The 23,411-nt window shown below is 38.4% G+C and overlaps 1 protein-coding gene across 11 annotated transcripts in view; it reads right to left on the minus strand.

Moving 5' to 3' along the window:
* Positions 1 to 23,411, minus strand: part of BCAT1 (branched chain amino acid transaminase 1) — a 135,523-nt gene that overhangs the window by 39,086 nt on the left and 73,026 nt on the right. The window lies entirely within an intron of this gene.

Consider the following 23,411-nt stretch of genomic DNA (forward strand, 5'->3'; position numbering starts at 1 on the left):
AAATAAGGCAAACACTGAGTTATAGCCAATCCAGCTGTTTCTGAACCTCATTTTTGTTTTCTGTATGTCACTTTCCTTTCTCTGTCCATAAATCCTCTTCCACCACGAGGCTGCACTGAAGCCACAGGGTCTGCTCTGGCTGGGAAGGCTGCCCAAGTTGCGAATGGCTCTTTGGTCAATTAAATCCTTTTAAATTTAATTCGGCTGAAGTTTTTTTATTTAACAATATCATTAAAAAAAAAACAGGGAATGAATAACTTATAAATAACAAAGATAGAAGGCCGTCTTTCCCACAAACACTGTAAAGCCAGAAGCCCACAATGCAAAATCATGCCAATTCCTCCAGCACAAGAGCAGTTATAAGTAATTAGGGTTCATTGTTTATTAAGGAAGAAAACCGAGAGACCCAACATTTTGAAGGCTACATATTAAGATAGAAATGATCACTGGGCTATCCTCAGCAATTCAAGACCACACGAAGTAAAAAAACAAGGCAGGACTATTAGGTTAAGAATTTTGGGACATAAACCACTTGTGTCCAATCTTCACTAGAGCCTGTTCTACCTGGATAGGAATGGGGATCTGTCAGGAAAAGAAAGAGAATCTTTACAATAGAAAAGACTCAACTTGCGCTGATTTTGTGGCTTTGTAATGTTTCTTGAGGGATATTTTTATCTGAACTTCAATTAAACTTCCCCTTACTATCCATTGCCCCACGGTCCCTCACCCACTGCTCAACACTCAGACCACCAAAATCAGGCAGGTAAAATATTAATGAGCATAAACAAATGTGTTTGCACAAGCGCACACCAATGCTATCTGAAAGGCATGCCACCTTAGGAAACAGGAGTCTAATTTCATTAGCATTCCATGGGAACATGATAACCAAAGGGCCTGGGTGGCCACAACAAACCTATGATGGTTGATGGAAGACTATGTCAGAGATATCCGTCAGCAAGCAACAATAGGTTTTGATTGTTAGCTTGTGTTTGCTCTTTAACGGAGGCTGGAGATTCAAGGAGGATCATCCTACCAATAAAGGATAAAGCACCTTAAAGCTTCATTTGCCTTTTTTGGTTTCACTGTTTGGGAGGAAAAACCTAAGCATACTACACACCTGCTTTTCTTCCCAGCTACGATAAAACTGAACCATCTTATCTCTGCACTTTTATTTGACCTCTCAGTTAAGTAATGACACCTTCATTTCATGAGTGCCTTGAAGCAGAATATGTTAGATTTTTTAACGAATCCTATGATATGGTTTGTATTTGTGTGTGTCCCTGCCCAAATCTCATGTCAAATTAGAGGAGGGGCCCAGTGTGAGGTGATAGAATCATGGGGGTGAATTTCCTCCCTGCTGTGCTCGTGACAGTGAGTGAGTGCTCATGAGATCTGATTGTTTAAAAGCGCGTGGCACTTCCCCTGTGCTCTCTCTCTCCTGCTGCCACGAGAAGATCCTTGCTTCCCTTTCACCTTCTATTACGACTGTAAGTTTCCTGAAGCCTCCCAGTCATGGTAACCCTGCAAAACTGTGAGTCAATTAAACCTCTTTTCTTCATAAATTACCCAGTCTCAGGTAGTTCTTCACAGTAGTGTGAAAATGGACTAATCTACCCTAGTGATGAGGAATTAAGAGAAGCTTCTCAACGTAATTTAGAGATATAATATGCTGGCATAGTCTCAATAATTTACCTAGCTTCTAAGTTTCTGAATAGAATAGCTTATTTGTGAACAAGCTAATAGCATTTTAATAGCTATCGCAAAAATGGCTGTGACTTTTTTCACTCTGAACTAATGTATTTTATACAAACTACATTATACTAAAAGAAATAACAATAATGCATTATGAAAATTTTTTCCTGAAATAAATTTCACTTTATTTATTTTCTTCTCCTGATTTTGACAGGCAAATTTGCATTTTATTCCACTAGGTGGTAGTATACAGAGCACAGATAGAAAATGGAGTAATTCTGTACATTAAATCCATTTCTAGAAAAAGGTCTTGATAAACCTCTAAGTAATATTTGTATTCTTAGCAAGCAGGTAAATTATAGGCTAGAATTTTTCAATGCTGAGAGAAAATGTGTTTATGTGTACTAATACTTTATTTTCTGCAATTTAACCAAGTCAATTCATGTTTTACAAGTACTTCAAGTACTGGTGTTGATCTCAGACTAGTCACCTTCATCCTTAAATGATTACTTACACCAATTCATTGTCTTTTCATGAATGAAACTCTGCGATTTCACTGAAAATGGTCACAGTGCTTTAAGACGGAATAAATAAGGTCTAACACAAGGCAGAAAGAGAGGAAGAGAGCTTTATGATTGGGTCAGTTTCTATGCTTAGGAGTCATTATTTGTTTCTATGTTTCAAATGTCCCTTCTAGCCTGAAAAGCAATTTAAATTGCTTTTTAAGAGCAATTTAGTGCTGCTGTTAAGAGCATTTTACTATGAATTGTTATACAAAAAAGATAACTCCACTCATATGTTTATCACAGCCTTGTCCATAATAACAAAGACATGGAATCAACCCAGGTGACCATCAATGGTGGAGTGAATAAAGAAAATGTGATACATATAAACCATGGAATAATATGTAGCCATAAAAAAGAATGAACTCATGTCATTTGTAGCAACACAGATGCAGCTGGAGTCTATTATCCTAAATGAATTAACACAGAAACAGAAAACCAAATATCACATGTCCTCACTTATAAGTGAGAGCTGAGCATTAGGTACACATAGACACAAAGATGGGAACAATAAACACTGGGTATTCCAAAAGAGAGGGAGGGGGAAAGTGTTTAGAAAAACTACCTACAGTGTACCATGTTCACTTCTTGGACAAAGAGATCCTTAGAAGCTAAAACCTCGGTATCACAACATATACCCATGTAACAAACTTGCACATGTTAACTCCTGACTCTCACATAAATTTTTTTAAAATTAAAAAAAGAAAGTCAATTAACTTGTTTCACACAAGAGTATGTTATTATATAATATTAAACAACTATTAGCAAAATTCCACGATGATAAGTTCAGTCATCTGATTAAATAAAGCAAAAGCCACATAAACAATGAGAACATATGGATGACAATAGCTGATGAATTGCGTAAGTCAGTTTCGATGAGTTATATTTCCTTATAAACACTTTAACACTTTGGCTTTTTACTAGCTTCCTGGAATATTCAAATACATGAGGAATTGAAAGGGGCTTAAAAAAAAAAGACATGAAAAATGAGAAATATAAAATTTCAAGTGCAGCGTGTTTAACTTCTCAAGAGACCACATTGACTTTGAAACTGAAATGCTGATGTGTTTAAAAAAAAATAGACTTTTTTTACTTCAGGGGCTATACCTCACAAATAAATGGCAAATACATATACAAGGGATTTTAAATACATGGATATTTTGCACGGAAGGACAAGACACTGAGTGTGATGGAAAATAAAAAGACATGTCACAGAGAAAATCATCACTTCCCTCTGGGTCAGTCAGAAATCACTTTATCGAAAGGCAGGATTTCAGAGGTGATTTGAATGATGGCAGGAAAGAGCTCAGTGAGCTGAGAAGAGTACCATTAGCCTATATTTTGGCCCAGAAGGCAGAGAAGCACAACAGCATGTGCAGGCTTGAGAATAATTCTGCCTAGGCAAGGCAGATGAGAGGCAGAAGAAATAAGATAATCGGAAAAGACAGAAGAGCATTTTTCCTAAAGCAATGCAATTTTTGTTTTTTTAATTCGAAGAGTAGCCTGTTTTCTTTTTTTAAAAAAATACTGCCAGTTCTTTTGAAAGAGGGTGTTAAAATTGTTAAAGGGGAAAATAGTAAAGGATGTTGGACTAAGGGGTGCTGCAAGGGAGAGAACTCAGTGGTCCATACAGGGTTTGAAAGCTGTGAGGGTCAGGAAAACGAGAGCACTGAATTCATACTGTGTTTATATAGGAAAAGCTACTATAGCTGGCTGGCTGAAAGATTAAAAAATAATAATAACCCTCAATAGTATGCTTTGCTTTTTTGGCTTCAACATATTTCACTGTCAATATCTCATATAACAGAACAATTCAAAAAGTTATAATTCCTATTTTTAAGTTGAGGAAACTGAGGCTTCGAACAAACAATTTGCCCAGGTTTCACGGTTATTAAATTCTAGTTCTTCTCCTCTTAATCCAGAGGTATTTCATACTTTACTAAAGCTTGAAAAAAATATTACTAAAGTACCCAAGATCTCCTTATTTTAAGAGAGTTCAAACTGGTGTCTAGCTTTCTTCCCCCTGAGCCTTCACCCATGGTGATGAGACACAGCAGGGATACCTCTTAGGGGCCTGCTGAGTGCCCCCTGCCCCTGAGCATAAAACAAAGGAACATCTTGAGTTCCTTCAAAAGAAAGTCTAGTCATCTGGCTAGCCTTGAGAAGTAAATGAGCAACTTGATAAGAAAAAAAGGGTAACAGTAGCTTAAAACAATCACCAAGGAAGTCAGAGCCAGAAGATGTTTGGTTTCCTATAGAAACTAAAGGTAACATCTTAACAGATGTCCCAGAGTTGTTTTTCAGAACCTGGATCCCCATCAAATGGATCCTCCAGACCACAGATATGAGGGAACTGAGGCAACTCTGGGCACACTGGCTATGAAGTAGCCCTGCTCCACAGGAGCAGTTTAAAAAAAAAAAAAGAAGAAAGAAAAAGAAAAGGAACTGAGAACTGAATTATCACCATTCTTTGTTTTTTGTTTTGTTTTTTTTAGATGGAGTCTCAAGTCTCGCTCTGTTGCCCAGGCTGGAGTGCAATGGCACAATCTTGGCTCACTGCAACCTCCGCCTCCCAGGTTCAAGCGATTCTCCTGCCTCACCGTCTTGAGGAGCTGGGATTACAGGCGCGCCACCACACCCGGTTAGTTTTTGTATTTTTAGTAGAGATGGGGTTTCACCATGTTGGCCAGGCTGGTCTCAAATTCCTGACTTCAAGTGATCTGCCCACCTCAGCGTCCCAGAGGCTGGGATTACAGGTGTGAACCACCACGCCTGGCACCATTCTTTGTTTTAAATTTCTTTCTGAGAAGCCTGGAGGAAGTCCGCCCATGGGCCAGACCTAACATTCCTTTCCATCTTTATTTTTTTTTTCATTTTCTTTTTTATTTTTTTTAGAGACAGAGTCTTGCCATGTTGCCTAGGCTGGTCTTGAAATCCTGGCGTCAAGTTACCCTCCTTCTTCAGTCTTTCAAAGTGCTGAGATTACAGGCATGAGCCACCATGCCTGGCCTGCTGATCCCATCTTTAGACAAATATCCCCTTCCTTGATCAATGCGCAAAGCAGAAATCTTTGGATTTACCTGTAACCTGTAAGCCCCTATTTCAAGATATCCCACCTTTTTAGGCCAAACTAATATATGGCTTCCATGTGTTGATTGATGCCTTTGCCTGTAACCTCTGCCTCCCCACCTTACATGTAAACCTCTGGGGAGTTTAGGTCTTAGGCATGAGCTCCCTGATTCTGCTTTCTTGTTGGCCTGCAAATAAATACCCTCCTTTCTCCCACTGTAAAACCCTCGTGTGGATGACAGACCTTACTGCACTGGGTGAAAAACCCCAGTTTGGTTTAGTAACAACAGCCTTCACCCTCTACATACCCCACGCTCAAACCATACTGACCCCTTCCATTGCTCCTCACTTTCCTACTTCCATATGCTCTACTGCAGTACTTCTCTGCCTGGAACACTCTCCTTCCAATGCCCTCCTATTATGGATTGAATTGTGTCCCTAAAATTCCCATGTTGAAATCCTAACCCACGATGTGACTGTATTTGGACATCGGGCCTTTAAAGAGGTAATTAAACTTAAATGAAGTCATGAGAATGAGGCCTTAATCCACAGGCCTGCTGTCCTTATAAGAAGAGGAAAAGACACCAGAGATAGCTCCCTTGGCCAAACAGAGGAAAGGCCCAGTGAGGACATAGGGAGAAGGTGGCCATCTACAAGCCAGGACGAGAGCTCTTACCCGAAATCAGCTTTGCAGGCACCCTCATCTTGGACTTCTAGACTCTGGAAGAGTGAGAAAATAAACACCTATGGTTGAAGCTGCCTAGTCTGTAATATTCTATTATGGCAGCCCTAGCCACAGGATAGAACGCAGGCCTAGCGATCCTACAAATCTGCTCTTCAAGCTGGCCAGCAAACTGGACAGTTACAAACTTTCCTGCAGGTCCCTGAAACAAAACCTGGACGAAGTTTCCCTCTCGTCTTGTTTTATGTCCTTGAAAGCTTGACCTAGTAACCATGTGGGGGTACTTTCTCCTGATCTCTGCTATCTAGAGGGCATGAATTGTGGGGTTCCTGTCAGTCCTAAAAATTACCTTGAGCAGTTAAAAGCCTTTGCAAGCTCAAAACTGGCTGCTCTAGGTTCCTTCTCGGAGGAGCAATGGAGACTGTGCAGTACTGCAGCTAAGTAGCTAAGGCTTTGCTATTTCACAGTGGTGGCCTGGATTCAATTCCTAGCTTCGGGAATGAGTCCTTTCTGGTTTGATATCTATGTGACCTTTGCCATTTATTCTCTTCGCCTCCATGAACAACTTGTGACTACGTGTCTTGAATTTTCCTTTCTCTGAGCTGTGTTTGGAGGTTCTAGATCTTGTAAAAACTGCTTACCACCTCTTTGAAACTACCTCCCACACCTGTGGTTAAATCAGCACCTTAGTTAAGGCTTATTGGTTTCACCTGGGAGGTTATTTTTCTTAAAGTTCAAAAGCCAGAAATATTAGCTGTTTGTCCTGGCTAGAGTCTGGTAATAAGAGATTTGGTTAAAAGTCAGCTTAATTAAAAGTGATATCTAAGATTATCTATCTATCTATTTATCTATCTATCTATTTATCTATCTATCTATCTGGCAGGCTTTTATATTATTTTTTTCTCTTCTTGGATCTTTTTCTAGAAAAAAGAAAAGTTTTTTCTTCTCAGTCAACTGAATTGTTTTTCTCATTTTGTTTTCTTGCCACTCTTGATGCCCACATTGAGAGGACCTAGGATCATTTCTAAGAGCATGGGACTCCTTAGGAAAAAACCGAGGAGGCATCACAGGTTCTGTTTTGAGGACAATTTCTGTTTTCCTCATGCAACCCCAGGAACTGGAGGCGAACAGATTCCTCTTAAAATCCAAGGCATTGCTCTGATTTGCATTGTGTTACCTAATGTTTTTTACTTTTAGGGGTATCAGAAATTACTTTGCATTATGGGAGAGCTTTTAGCCTTGGTGTGTAATAACTAGGTAGGAAATATACTTTAAGGGAAGGCTAAGAGCAGTTACAGGAGAATACCGCACTCTGTGTGCATTTGGATCACAGAAACATGCTCTTGGCCACCTAGAAGGTATGGAAATGTCCTTCTATACCTTCCAAAACTCCCACAGGGGATGGGCTGATTCTCTCTTTTTGGAATCCAGAATCCAATATAAAAATGGGATCTGTAATGGGGAATCTGTTTTACCTTCTAACTGTGCCTGTTTATTAGGCCCTAGAAACTGCATGTTTTCCTGGCTCTGTACCCATGTTGCTCCACCCTGAAGTCAGTAATCCAATTACGATACTTAAAAGTTGGCAAATGAAAAAATCAGCAACTACTAGGTCTTCTGTTTGTCTGTGTATTTATATGTGTTGTATGTGTGATATGTATATAAAAGAGCTCTAATTAACTGGCTTGGAAAATAAGCACTTAAATTGAATATTTTGTCAGAAAAATAAAAACTAACACCTTTTAATTCATGGGACTTTAATAATCTTTGGGAAATAAAGAGAGTCTTAAATATTATTGGTAAAATAAAAATATCTTCAAAATTTAGACATCTGGTTAAATTAGGTCAGATTAAATTAGATTTGCTAAGTGCTTCAGTGCCATAAAATGCTTCTTTAAAAAATTGTTCAACTTACCTACTCTGGAGCCATTAGATTCTAGATAGGGCCTGGGGACATGTGGAGTTGGCCATGCCCCCTAGCTATGCTGGAAAGAGTCAGACCTTATCTGTACTTCTGTCTGGTGTCCTAGGCTCCACACCTGGTACATAATTAAAACCACTTACTTATCAGACTTTTCACCAAACATAAAATTTGCTAACAGTTAACACTGTAGCATATATAATTGAAGCTACCAGAGAAACAGTGTTACCTGCAAGGCGTGTAAGGAAAATAGAATGTGTTGTTGGTAAAAGATTATAAGAAAGCATGGGAATGTGGTCTTATTGCTTAGTTGACAGAGTTAAAGGATTGTTTTAAGTTACATAGGATAAAGCTAAAGGTTTGAGCAAGTTGTGGGAGGTCTGTGAAAATTAATCTTGTAAAAGAAATTCTGTGTGAAAATATTAGCTAAAGTTAAAGGGTATTATTCAGTTTTTCCATAAATAGAACATTGGAATAAAAGCACAACAGGGTTTTCTTAGAGCATTAATCTGCTCTTTAACAACAACAAACAAAAATTGTAAAGGACTACAAAAGGTTTGTGAGAATCTTACCTGATGGTAAAACTGATTAAGATTGAATAGATTTGTCTACAATGTTTTCTTAAGAATCGGATTTGACATTTATTAATACAAAGATGAAATTTGGCTTTCTCTCTTAAACAAAATTTTTGTGTAATATTAAAAGATAATGGAAGATTTTTGTTTGCCTTTTGAATTAAACTACAAGAAAAAAAAGAAAAAGTGAGACACTGTTTGGAAAGCTATCTTCCCTCTATCAATGAGTAAAGGATTTTGCTTTTTGAAAAGCTTTGTGTTATCATTTTGGCTAAATAAATGACTTACAGTGACCTGGGATTCAATTTTATAATATCAAGTGTTTTAAATCTGTGATATTTGACAAACTTTCCAAAATCAAAGTCTACGTTATGCTTTTTTCTGATCTGGTCACTACTTTAGATATGGGGTTTCCTAAAGTCCAAAAATAACATATTTGGCATATTTAGTGTGTTAAAATCATACAGGAAGCATTGTCAAATATGAAATGGTGTTTAGCTTTCTTTGGGCTATATTTGTATAAATATGTTATTGGTATGTCCTCCAAAATTATGGGAAACTCCTAAATTCTGATATGACTTAGTGTATGTTATCAGTAATAATTGTTATGTAAAATTGTTGTATGCCACAGAAGTAACCAAAATTTCTAGTCAATTGTGTCTTTAACCATGGCTTCCCTAAGACTTTATGTTATCCACAGAAAATTGTTGTCTTGTTTTGATTCTCTTTAAAAGATGGTTTATAATCAGATAGAGGACTCTTAAATGTAGGTTTCTGAAAATTTTTGAAAGTGTGTCATTAAAATAGAGAGGAAAAAAACTTTCAAGAGTCTCCCTTGGGAAACTAATATGTTCATAAATATTGAGCAAACAGGAATTAAGAGCATGGACTAAATTAATAAAAGAACAAAATAACCTTCTAGTGACTTTTTTCTTAAAGTGTTGCTGATCCTTTGTTTCATTTTTCAGAGTCAAGAAACCTTTTTTGAGCTACTTACAGTTTTTAAAAATTGAGTAAATTATACTCCTATGAGCAAACTTCAGAGCACATTTCTTTCTACCTGATTTCTTAAGAATTTGAAAACTATTTGTGAGTATTCTTAACTTATGGCAACATAGTAATTTGCATATGTGCAATAAAAATCTGTTTTCCTTTGTAACAGGACACAATCAGAGACACTGCCTGTTTTACCAGGGCTTTGACTGGAATGGCATTCTTTCAAATATAAACAGATTGCTTTAAGGAATCAAAGTTGACTTACAGAGCCGATAAAAGCCTCCGGGAAAAGCTGGCCTCATACCTTGTCTATTCAATTCCTTTACAGGGTTCCTGACCTGTGGTAAGTAAAGAATGTCACTTTCTGACAGGCCTAGGAGCTCCAGTTATCTTGGGATCTCAAAAAGAGAATTCACATAACTCATACGAGTATTTGCACGTACAGATAAATCTGTGTCTCAGCTCAAGACTTTAGAAAGTCTAATCTGAGATTTCTTATGGAACAAAGTTACATCAAAGTCAATTTTTTAAAAGCCTATATGGCAAATAATTATTATTGCTATGCTTTATACAGATAACCAGGCCAAGCATAATAAGACTAAAGCTTACTCTGCAAACAAATCAGTCCTATGATTTGTTTTCAACAGAAATGGGAGACTGGAGAGAGAAAAATTATGTTTCAGAAACTATGGTATACTTGTTATTCAATTCAAGTCCCATTCATTGTTTTGAGTTTTTTCTGCCATTTAGATTGACCCTGTTTGTTCCTATGAGCCAACCAGTGATCTCTAGCTGCTGCTCAGAAGAAACAGAAGGGTAACATAAATGTCTGGATCAGTATTTTAATTCTGAACATGTGCTGGAATTGGCTAGCAACCCCAAATCAACTTGGTTCCAACAACTGCCTAGTTCATGGAAAGGCTTATTATTTAGTTTACTTGGGATAATTATACTTACTTTGCTTTAGTGTTGTAGAACATATTGCTCTTGTACTCTTTGTGTGGCAATACAGGATAAGATTACTCAACGTTTTCTTAAACTGAACACTTATTAATCTTCCAGATATCACCTTTTGTGAGAACTCAAGTGTTAAGAATGGCCTTGACCATACTGATGCTTTCTGACTGAGCTCCTCTCTACCCTGAATAGTTAGGCAAAAATATCATCACCTGGATTCAGCCAGAAGAAGCTACAGAAGTTGGATCTTCATCCATCTGCAACCTTTAGGAGTAAGGGTCCCTTTGGAGGTATTGGGGGAAATATGTCAGGACCATTTAAACCAGAGCAACTCCATCTTGAATAGGGACTGGACAAAATGATCTGAGATCAGCTGTGCTCCATTCCTAAGAGGTCAGGCATTCTTACAGGATGAGATAGGACATCACAAGATACAGGTCACAAAGAACCCACTGAAAAAACAGGATGCAGTAAAGAAGACAGACAAAACCCCCCAAAACCAAGATGGTGAGGAAAGTGAACTCTGGTCATCCTCACAGCTTATGTTATGCTATTTATAATGCATTAGCATGCTAAAAGACACTCTCACCAGTGCCATGACAGTTTACAAATGCCGTGGCAACATCCAGAACTTACCCTATATGGTCTAAAAGAAAGAGAAACCCCCAGTTCTGGGAACTCCCCACCCTTTTCCAGGAAAACTCATGAATAATCTACCCTTGCTTAGCATATAATCAAGAAATAACCATAAAAATAGCCAACCAGAAGCGTTCAGTGCTGCTCTGCTTACGGAGTAGACATTCTTTTCTTTCTTTACTTCTCTAATAAACTTGATTTTATCTTACTCTGTGGACTCACCCTGAATTCTTTCTTGTGCGAGATCCAAGAATCCTCTCTTGGAGTCTAGACTGGGATCCCTTTCCAGGAACACTCTAATTAAGCTTTCTTCCCTAAAAGTTAAACAGAAACCAGTGCTTCTGAAAGACTGGTATCAACCACCTGCCTGACACTGCCCCTCCCTTTTGCAGTTTCAACACAATAACAAGAATTCTTTCCTGATAAGAGACCTCTGACCATGGAGTGGTTCTGGCCAGTCTACGGAGGCTGCACACAGAAGAGGGCCTTTGTGTCCTCTGCTTCACCTTTTGATGTATAGGCCCTAACTGTAATACATTTAAATGTTAAGGCTCCACCCCAAAGGACTTGGGATGCATGTTGCATACACATTAGCCTACTACGTATGTGTGTGCCACCCCTTCATGAATACTAATAGCTCCTCCTATAGTTAAAAATATATACTTAGCCACCCTGCTCAGCATAAATTCCTGTTTTCTTTATCCCTGCCTCTCCTTTCCAAATTTATGAGCCCCATCATTCTTCAGTTAACAGTATTTAGGATTGCCAGAACAACCTAAAGGACCCTCTACCACATTTCAATTATTTTCATAAAAAAAAAATCTGACGCTAGTCCTAACATGTTGCATTGACTGACACCCTAGCAAAAATGTCCCTTTGTCTCTCGCCTGATTTCCTTTAGTGCTAGCCAATAGACTAACAGGCAATCCAGACATAGGCATTTGAAAATGTTTCACTGGGGAAGCTGAAGTCCAAATTTTCTGAGACTTGCTATAACAGGGCTAAGGAATAAATTCAGGTTTATTTGCCAGCCCTGTTCAAAGAAAAAGATGGTATAAATTTAACACTTGATAAAAAGGCTGATAATTCCTTTTAGTTTTTAGATAAGAATGATCTTAGAATTTAAAAGAACCGCTAAGAGAAAACTAAAGACAAAGTGGAAAAGACTAAAAGAACACTTAACACTCTTCTCTAACTTCCTCCTGTGTAAAAGAAGTGATAATGACTACTCACAGAGTTAATATAAGGATTACACTAGATAATATGTAGAGAGCGCCAGGGCTTGATTTTTAAGCATGTAAAAGTAACAAGTGTTATTGTTTTTGCAAGAAATCATTGCTAACAGAAATGGTAAATAAATTCCATATGTACAATACAAAGAGCATAAAAATGACTCTAAACATGACCACAGAACTTCAGTCAACACTCAACATTTGAAGAGTGGAAAATGAGCATTTGGGAAAAAGGTAAGAATTATTATGCCAGTTATCTGGGAAATACAGGTTGGTAAACTTGGAATCAATCCTAAATATGAATTTTAGAATGAATGATTAAACAAGTGATCAAGGATACTTGATAGGAAAGTACTCAGGAGGTGCTACAATGAGTCACCCTTAGAAAGGCCATGCTTTGGCTGGGCACAGTGGCTCGTGCCTTTAATTCCAGCACTTTGGGAGTCCTGGGGCAGGAGGATCACTTGAGGCCAGGAGTTTGAGACGAGCCTTGGCAACATAGCAAGACCCCATCGACACAAAAACTTTAAAAATTAGCCAGGTGCGGTGTCACATTTCTGTAGTCCTAGACACTCAGGAGGCTGAAGTGGGAGGATTGCTTGAGACCAGCAGGTCAAGGTTGTAGTGAACTATGATGATACCACTGCACTCCAGCCTAGGTGACAGAGCAGGACCTTGTCTCAAGAAAAAAAAAAAACCCATGCTTTTATTTTGCTTTCTGGAATGATTCCAGAGCAGGAGTCAGCAAACTTCAGCCTGCTGCCTGTTTGTATTGGTTTTACTGGAACATGTTCATTCATTTATGAATTGTCCATGGCTGCTTTTGTACTATAAAAGCAGAGGTGAATAGCTATATGGCCTACAAAGCCAAAAATATTTACTATAAGACCATTACAAAAAAAGTTTGCTGATGCCTTCTCTAGGTGACAAGAAAATGCCACTGGACGGTTATTATTGCACCAGGAATGACCTCAAAACCAAGATCTCCTCACTGGCTCCTGACTTTGACCTTGTGGTTATATCCAGTTTGGTTCAGTTGACTAGGCCTCCCACTGTGCTGGCCCTAGAATAGAAAGACAAATAAGACCACACAGGACGCTAATATCTGCAATGAAGATGTACCTAACAGAGGCAAATCCAACCCCAGCTGAGAAGATGAGGAAGAAGATATTGAGTCAGGTAACGAAGAGCTCACACCAAGACACTATGGTGTCGATGGAGCAGTATGTGTGTGACTGTGCAAGGTGGCGGTTGGATGCTGCTCTCCTTAGTCACATGTCGCTGCCTGCTTACATGGTCACCCTCAGAAGGAGAACTATGATAGGAGTGTGAGAAATCTTTGAACATTTTAACAATCAGTTTTCCCTTCCTTCTGGCTAATGACTATTAGCTTAAAGATATGCCATAATATCTCCCATCTAAGACACACACTCCATTTAGCATATGTCCCATTCCAGAGAGGCATCCATTCTCTGTCCCACTGTGCAGAATTCCTCCTGACATTTGTACATATTCAGCATTATAGCTACCCATCCTCTCATTCTCTCTCAAATCCCAAACACTGCAACCCCACTACCCTACTAACCCATGCTTATCAAGATCATCAAGGCCTTCCACACTGACAAATCCAATAGTCAATTTTCAAGCCTCATCTCACTGGTCCTATGAGTAGAATTTGCCACAGGTGCTTGTGGTTTTCAGGTTCGCTTGGCTTCCAGTCTACTAAACCTCTTGTTTTTCTTTCTACCTTGCAGGCTGCTACTTCTCAGACATCTTAGCATTTTACAAACTCCCTTTCTTCTAAATGCTGACCTGCCCCAGGGGTTAGTCCTTGCTTTCTTTTAATCTCTATCTACAGTTCTCCCCTTAAAGACTTAATCTAGTCTTTCACCTTCAAAGGCATTTTTATGCTAAGACAAGAATCTGTCCCTTAAATTCCAAACTCTCCCCTGAATAATCGACTTGCACATCTAACTATAGTACCTACATGACATGACTGTTTTAACTCTTTATTCTACCCATATCACTCCAACAAACAAAAAAGCCTTCTTTCTCATTCTTCTCCATCTTAGTAACTGATTACTATCCAGTTGCCATCCCCCAGAAGGAAAACAGCATCTCTCCTCTCACACCCACATCCAACCTATCAGCAAATTGTGGGAGCCGCAATAAGTATTTTTGAATGTATGTCTTCATGCGCAACAGGGGATATAACTATAACATAAATTTCTTGAAGAAAGCCTACATCTTTAAGGCTCCCAAATTTAATTTTCCTGCTTTACTCAATTTATTAGTAACAGTTGCTATATTTGTTGTATCAACAATATAATGGTTGATTAACAAGAGACTGAGAGTGAAATTATATTGGCTGTGTGTATGTATGTATATGTGTATGTTATATGATACATATACATGTTATAAAATATATAATATATAAAATCTGGTTAAATACACCAAATATAATTGTATCAACAATATAATGGTTGATCAGCATTATAATGGTTGTATCAACAATCTAATGGTTGATCAACAACAGACCAAATTTAATTTTCCTGCTTTGCTCAATTTAGTAGTAACAGTTCTTATATTTGTGGTATCAATAATATAATGGTTGATCAAGATCAATAAGAGACTGGTTATATAATTTATGCTACCATGTTTTACAGACTCTAAAATATCTTTTTTTTTTTTTTTTCACTTTTAACATGTTTGAAATCTGGACTCAGCATTCCACAATTGTTATTGGCTAAGCAGCAGTTACGGCAAAGTGGTCATTGCCAAACATGGTCACAGCTGTTGATACTGATGATACTTCCAATGGCTATGGGCATTGGTGACGCACGTTGAGTGTGCCATGCTAAATGTCTTTAAAAACTTATGATTTAGCACTGAGAAGAAAAGTTACTGCCCAGAAAAGCACAAAAGCAGGAGCATGGCATGTATTTGACATTAGTGAAACAAATATTTATAAGACTACTAAACAAAAGCAAGTCAAAGTTTTCTTGCAAAGCAACAAACAAGCCCTCTAATGAAACCCACAATAGGAAGAAGCCTTTAAAAAGATAAAGCTGGCTGGTGGCTCACGCCTGTAATCTGAGCACTTTGAGAGGCCGAGGTGGGCAGATCACCTGAGGTCAGGAGTTCGAGACAAGCCTGACCACCATGGTGAAACCGTGTCTCCACAAAAAATATAAAAAGTAGCCAAGCATGGTGGCACGTGCCTGTAGTCCCAGCTACTCGGGAGGCTGAGGCAGGAGAATCCCCTGAACCCGGGAGACAGAGGTTGCAGTGAACCGAGATCGCACCACTGCACTCTAGCCTGGGCAACAAAGCAAGACTCCATCTCAAAAAACAAAAAGAAAAAGAAAGATAAAGCTTGTTAGCATTTGTTACAAAGTTACATGCAAAAATAAAAATGCCTATCACGAGCCAAGTAATGCAACTGATGGCAGGAGAAACGGCAGATTCCCTCAGAAAACATACACCTCAAAGAAATAAGAGGCTAGTATAACTAAGTCATGAATCACTCAGGATGATCAGGAAAGTACTGTGTGGCAGTTTGATTCTCCATTACAGTGTATAAAATAATGCTACGTCTTGTAATTTATATATTCTATATTAAATTCAGTATGGTACATATGTCCAATGGATACCCCACATCTAGAAAAATTGAAAAAAAAATAGGGGCATATCCATATGTACCAATATGGAAAGATCTCCAAGACAAATTTTAAGTGCAAAAAACAACAATACAAACAACATTGTTCATAGTATCACCACTGTTTATATTTTTTAAAAAGGAAGGCACAGATAGAGAGCCCCAAAATATTCTTCATCTATGGAAACTTGACATATCAAAACTGGCACTGTAATCAGTGAGGAAAGGATAGACCACTCAATAAACGGTGATGGGACAACTTGGTCTACAGGTAGAAAAAAAAAAGAAATTGAATCCGTTACTTGATACAAAGTTCACTTTCATATGGATTTCATTTAAATGAAAAAAAGTAAAACTTTAAAAGAATGTTCTTGGAGTAAGAATTTCTTTAACCTGTATGACCTTGGATTAACAAAAAATTTCTTTAAAATGCATAAAAATTATAAAACATAAAAATTTAACTACATTAAATTTAAATACTTTTGTATCAAAAGATATCAGAAAGAAAGTGACAAAGCAAGACACAGACACAGAAGCTAGCCACAGACTGGGAAGCTATTTGCAGTACATTTATCCAACATAGGATTTGCCACAGACTAGGAATTTATTTGTGATACGTATATCAGACAAAGGATTTATATCTAGAATATACAAAGATGCAAAAAATTTAAAGGACAAAAGACTTGCAAAGGCACTTCACAAGAGGACTTCTGTAGCTAGTAAACATATGAAAAGGTATTCACCATAATTTGTTTTCAGGGAAATTAAACGACAAATAACACAAGACTGTATACATCAGAATGAGGAAAGTTAGTAAGACATTATCAGTATTGGCAAAGAAACGAAGCAAATACATACACCACTGACGGGAGAGTAAACTGGTATAAGCACTTTGGGAGTTTGGCAGAGAGCCAGGTGGGAAGGGGTCCCCAGAGAAACTCCAACCGGCCTGCACACTGGGAGGACTGCACACTGGGGAGCCACAGACGTTCACACCGTTCAGAGTAGGGAGGAGTCTGGCCCCTTCTCTTCCTGGGTGGTACCTGGGATACAATCTGCAAGGTAAGAAGCACACTAGCGGGACCCTGGCTTTGTGGAGAGTCCCTGTGTCCCTTTTTTCCCAATAGATTCCATTATTCTCACCTTTCAAAGTAGCTGTGAGCCTAATTTTTCATGGCCGTGGGACAAGGACCCCATCTTTAGCTAAACTAAGGAGAAAGTCCTACAACAGCAGTATCTACTGAAGTGAAACATACACACACCCTGTGACCCAGCAATTCAACTCCTAGGTAAACACCAAAGAGAAGCAACTACATATGTCTGCCAAAATATCCATCTGTAGTAAAATAGAATGTCATACCAGATGGGGGATGGGGGGACATAAAGAAGGAACTGCTATAACCCCCAACATGGTTGACTCTATTGGAGAGGGAAGGGAGGCAAAGGAGAAAGGTACACAAAGGCTTTCCATTGTACCCATCATACTCTCATCTTAATGATGTGCTGGGTCCATAGATTTTCACTTTCATTCTTTTCTTTAAATTGTATGTTTATGGGTATGTATTTGTTTTAAAATTTTTGAGTAGTGGCAAAAACAGGACAAAGAATCACTGCCAATTTTGTAAAAAAAGAGATAACGTACAAATACATGTAAGGGTGTGTGTGTGTGTCTCTGTGTGTGTGTGTGTGTGTGTGTGTGTGTGTATTTCTGAAAGGGTATAAGAAAAGGTGGCAATAGGAATTGCTTGGAAGGAGGTGAATTGTAGAACCCTGGATTGAAACGAGAGTGTGAGAGTGAAAAGGAAACTTCCCATCTATTGTATACCTCTGGTTCTACTCGAATTTTTTACCAGATATTTTCTCTGCCAAAATGAAAATGGATGTCCTAAACTTAGAAGCATTGTAATTGAACTCGAGATTTCACTGGCTGTATGTATGTATGTATATGTCATATGATATATATACATGTTATAAAATACATAATACAATATATAAAATCTGGTTAAATACATCAAATATAGTTGAGAGCAAGAAAGCTGATAGCTCAGAAAAGAAAAAAGTAGAGATGAAAGTAGACATAGTAGAATGAGATGGGAAAGAACTTAGTCGCCCCCATCAGGGCTATGTTTCCATGCTAACCACTTCCACTTCTTCACAGCAGTGACCGCCATCAATATGCACTCATTTAGTGGGTTCATATTACAAAAGTCTGACTCCCTGCCAGACACGGAGCTCTGTGACAGCAAGAAGATAGTTTTTGCTCAGCACAGTATCCCTAGACTTAACGCAGGCACTGACATATAAGAGATGTTGCAGGATGGAGGTTAAGAGCATATAGGCTCTTATTTCACCTCTTTGGACCTCAATTCCACATCCCTAAAATAGTGCAGCAGCACCTGCTGACAAGATTGCTATCAGGCCGGGCTCAGTGGTTCATGCCTGCAATTCCAGCACTTTGGGAGGCCCAGTGGGTCACCTGAGGTCAGGAGTTCAAGACCAGCCTGGCCAACATGGTAAAACCCCGCCTCTAGCAAAAATACAAAAATTAGCCCAGTGCAGTGGAGCACACCAGTAGTCCCAGCTACTGGGGAGGCTAAGGCGGGAGAATTGCCTGAATTCAGGAGGTGGAGGTTGCAGTGAGCTGAGATCATGCAACTGCACTCTAGCCTGGGCAACAGAGGGAGACTCTGTCTCAAAAAAAAAGAAAAAAAAAAAAAGATTGTTATCAGAGTTGGTGCATGGAAAGCACTGAGCACAGTGCCTGACATGTGGGGTCACTTCAGATGCCAGGGGACAGTGATGACAACAGACCAAATGCCAGTTTCACCAAGGAGACCAGGCCATTCCTGAAAAGTAGCAGTACCTTACTGGGGTGGAAGTATAAGATGGGCCTGGGCCTTTTGCTGGGATATAATCACTTTCAATAATTCCTTGGGTTGTATGTTTTTCCAGCTGTTCACTGGAGTATTGTGTGAGGCAGCAGGGAATTGGGATTCCAGTTAGGGAATTGGGATACAATGTAGAAGATGCCTCACATCATGAACTATGCAGCAGTCAGAAATGACGGACTTGTTGTACACATAGTAGACTGGAGAGAAATGGAACACAGTGCTGGGCGGAAAAAGGAAGAAATACGATGAAATCTGTAGGACAAATTCACTTACATAAATTAAAATTACATGTATAAAAAGCGATGAGATTTTTAAAAACACATATAAGCCAAAGTAATATTAATCTGATACATGAGAATGATTTCTAGTGGAGAGAGAGGAAATGAGACTGGTGAATGAAGACAGAAGAGAATAAAACAAAGAGAGGGACTTTATATGCTCCATGATGGAAGTACCACGAATGAGGAGCATAATTAATAACCTGCTGTACCAAAACTCCAAAGAGCAAAAAACATCCCTTGTAAAAGCTGAAATGAGCAAGAACAGCCTCAAGATGGTACTCATTGGTAAGAGTGGCCAGATAATAATAAGCTGACTATAACAGGCTAAAATCAAGGCAAATGGGCTGTATCTCTAAAAACAGACTCGATGTCTCAAGACACTAAAAAGGGAGCTGTTAATATAAAATATATTGAGTTAAGCAAATAAAACTGAATATTATTTATGAACAATGGAATATATATATATGTATATGTATTTCAAATAGGACTATGAAAAAGAACACATTAAAGGTACGGACAGTACCCAAATTAATGATTTATAAATAGCTGCTGTGCTAACTAGTCTTTAAATCTTTCAGATTCTTCTGTTCATAGAAACTAATTGTAAAGGAAAAAGATGATTAGATGTAAAAGCACAAATAGAGGCAACTAATAAAGAAAATCTTTTTCATGGAAATTGATATGATTACAGGCTGAATGGTATGTGCAATCTTAAGATTTAAAACAAGGTAATAAAAGGAAAAGAAAGGCATGTCTATGAAATGCACATGTCCTTAAGCTCCTTGTGGAATGAACCAGAAATGAAGGAGTGAACCATTTGAGACCGACAAACCTGATCTCCAGCCTTTCTTCTGCCCACTCACAAAATGGCAGCAGGGTTTTAAAATGGGACTTCTAATGAACATTTCATAATGAAAGATTTCCAGGGCCGGGCGCGGTGGCTCAAGCCTGTAATCCCAGCACTTTGGGAGGCCGAGACGGGCGGATCACGAGGTCAGGAGATCGAGACCATCCTGGCGAACACGGTGAAACCCCGTCTCTACTAAAAATACAAAAAAAACTAGCCGGGCGAGGTGGCGGGCGCCTGTAGTCCCAGCTACTCCGGAGGCTGAGGCAGGAGAATGGCGTAAACCCGGGAGGCGGAGCTTGCAGTGAGCTGAGATCCGGCCACTGCACTCCAGCCTGGGCGACAGAGCGAGACTCCGTCTCAAAAAAAAAAAAAAAAAAAAAAAAGAAAGATTTCCCAGGAAGTTGCAAATGGGGGAACTGCTTATGAAAGATGATTAAAATGTTGCTCTACATTATTCAAATTGTATTGTGTGCATCCAGTGCTGGTATTAACTAAATGCAGACAGCTTCTTTCTAGTTGAGCTCAACTCCAGAAACGTACTTATGGACAATCCAAGCACAGGAGTACAAAGTTTACTGAATTTGAGGAATTAATCAACCTCTGCATTAGCCAAAGTCAGCTTGTCTTTGAGTATATTTGAAAAAGTCAAATCTGCAGGTAGCTTGCAAATCTGTGGTGGATAGCCTGGGATCTGGTCACAGGTGCTGGGTGGGCTAACTCCTGACAGTTTCCAGGGCTATCTCTAGCATCAGATTCTACCTTTTTCAAAGACACTTATTCTCAGCCCTGGTATAGTTTAGTATTGTCTCACTCTACCACCTCCCAAATGGAGAGAGTGGGATGAAATGGGACTGAGATATGCCTAAAAAGTGGAAGGCTAAGAGCAACGATCAAATGGAGTTTCAGAGCTTGTGGTTGTGCATATTTCTGCTATTGACTATGATCAAGGCACCTCTACATATACCAGAATCCCCGAGGAAAGAAAGGTCTGGGTCTGTGTGTACACATGTGTTTATATCACTCTACCTGCATGGAGTTACTAAACAGAGCGACGTTAAAATCAGTAAAAGCTGGTTTCTTTGGATGTAGTGCTGTTAGGTATCCAATATCGAACATGAAAATCATGTAATTTTAGTTTCTTGTCTAGTAAAGTGAAAATTTAGAAATCATTCATGTAAATGTTTTTTATTTAAATATTATGATCTGAGATTTTCTCTTAATTCCCAACTGATATGTAATCAGCAGTAGTTTAGAGCCCTCCAGTCTGTAGCTTCTCTTTTAGATTTAACAACCCATAAATAAATACTTTAGGAGATATTGATTTAAATGCTACTATAATCCTTTTTATAAATATGAGAAATCTTTTGGTAATGTGAATGATTTTACTCTCTAAACTTTTTACAAGAAGTTTATATAATATAACAACCAACAAAGTACATGGATTTAAATATTTGTGTACCATACTGATGCTATACATTCAGGCCAGTTATTATCCTGTATTATGTATTTATGTATTATAGGATATACCTTATCCAAAAAGCTTCAGTCCAAAAAGCTTGGGCTATCCCTTATCCAAAAAGCTTCTGACCAAAACTGTTTTTGATTTAGGATTTTTTTCAGATTTCGGATTAATCTGCATTACGCTTACCAATTCAGCATCCCTAATCTGAAAAAATGAAATCTGAAATGTTCCGACGAGTATTTTCATTGAGCATCATGTCAGTGCTCAAAAAGTTTCAGATTTTGGAGTATTCTGAATTTCAGGTTGTTTTTTTCTTCAACTTTCCACGCACTGGTAACCTGGCATTTTTAATTGACAATCCCTACTCACTGGTTATATATGAACAGTTAATTAAACATGTTTCAGTAATATACACTTCTGTTTATTATCATCATAAATCTATAAGGATTTTAGTAATTGTTTTAATTATTGATCATGAGGAACTGCACAAAAACATTGGTACAAGTATGTATCTATGAAGATTATTAAAGATGAAGGGGGCCGAGCATGGTGGCTCATGCCTGTAATCCAGCACTTTGGGAGGCCGAGGTGGGCAGATCACCTGAGGTCAGGAGTTCGAGACCAGATTGGCCAACATGGTGAAACCCCGTTTCTACTAAAAGTACAAAAATTAGCTGGGCATGGTGGCATGCATCTGTAGTCCCAGCTACTTAGGAGGCTGAGGCAGGAGAAACGCTTGAACCCGGGAAGCAGAGGTTGCAATGAGCCAAGATTGTACCATTGCACTCCAGCCTGAGCAACTCAGTGACTCTCTGTCTCAAAAATAAAATAAAATAAAATAAAATAAAAATGATCAGTTAACTATAAAATATGTAAAGAGGCAGAGCTTGGCAAACATAATGAAATATTTTAACTCCAGTAGCAGAGCCACTCGCTAATTATATGGCAGCGACTGAATCTTATTTAGTGTGAAAAACAATAATATTAGACTGTTGTATCAGGGCCTATGGAAGTGAACTCATCACTGCCATTAGGATGAAGTTTAGTTTTCAATTACATAAATATTTCCACTTTGGTGCCATTAAAAGTTCAACTTTCAATGATTTAAAGCACTGAAATTACTGGCAGACATATACTTCATTCCTTAACAAGGTTTGGGATGGTGATTCCTTTAAAAGTGGTTATGAAATCTCTGGAGCGTTTGTTGAACGCAGAGTCTCTGATCCTGGCTCTACACATTTAGATTTGAGTCTGGGCTGGGGCCCAATACAATTGTGTCCATTATAGAATCCTCAATGTTCCATACACACAGTGACTACCATACCAGGGAATAGAGACCGGACACAAGTGATCAACTAGGTATTTATAAAACTTAATACAGTAGCCTAACATAGATTTATTCATTCAAAGAAATCAAAATATCTTTTGGACGTAAGACCCAGTTAATCTAACTATGAAAAGGACATGAAAGAAAAACATATAGAAGTCAGCCAAAAGCAAGACAAGGCCAAAAACAAACAAAAAACAACTGACACAGAGTTGAGCTTGTAATAAAGACAACGACAGGATACACCCATCATAAAAACAAGTAACGTAAAAACACAAGCAAAAGCTAGTCATCTCTGATGAAAGAATCCCAGCAAACCTGGAGCTACCAGCACCAGTCTTCCAGCCAGTACTTCACATATCAAATGTAGCCACCATGAAAACCTAATGAATGATCATTACCAACATAAATTGTGTAACATCTGTGGGGGGCAGAACTATTTAAATCCATATACATTACTGAATGTTATTTGTATCATGTTTCTTTCTGAATCACAAGTGATAATTTATTCTGCCTATACCATTAATTAGAAAATGATAGTTGATATAAATATACCACCAAATATAAATAATGTTGACTCCCCAAACGATGTTCCTTATTTCCTTCAACTCTTACCTCA

This window comes from Chlorocebus sabaeus, chromosome 11 (assembly GCF_047675955.1).
Source record: "Chlorocebus sabaeus isolate Y175 chromosome 11, mChlSab1.0.hap1, whole genome shotgun sequence".
In the NCBI taxonomy this organism is placed as follows: domain Eukaryota; kingdom Metazoa; phylum Chordata; class Mammalia; order Primates; family Cercopithecidae; genus Chlorocebus; species Chlorocebus sabaeus.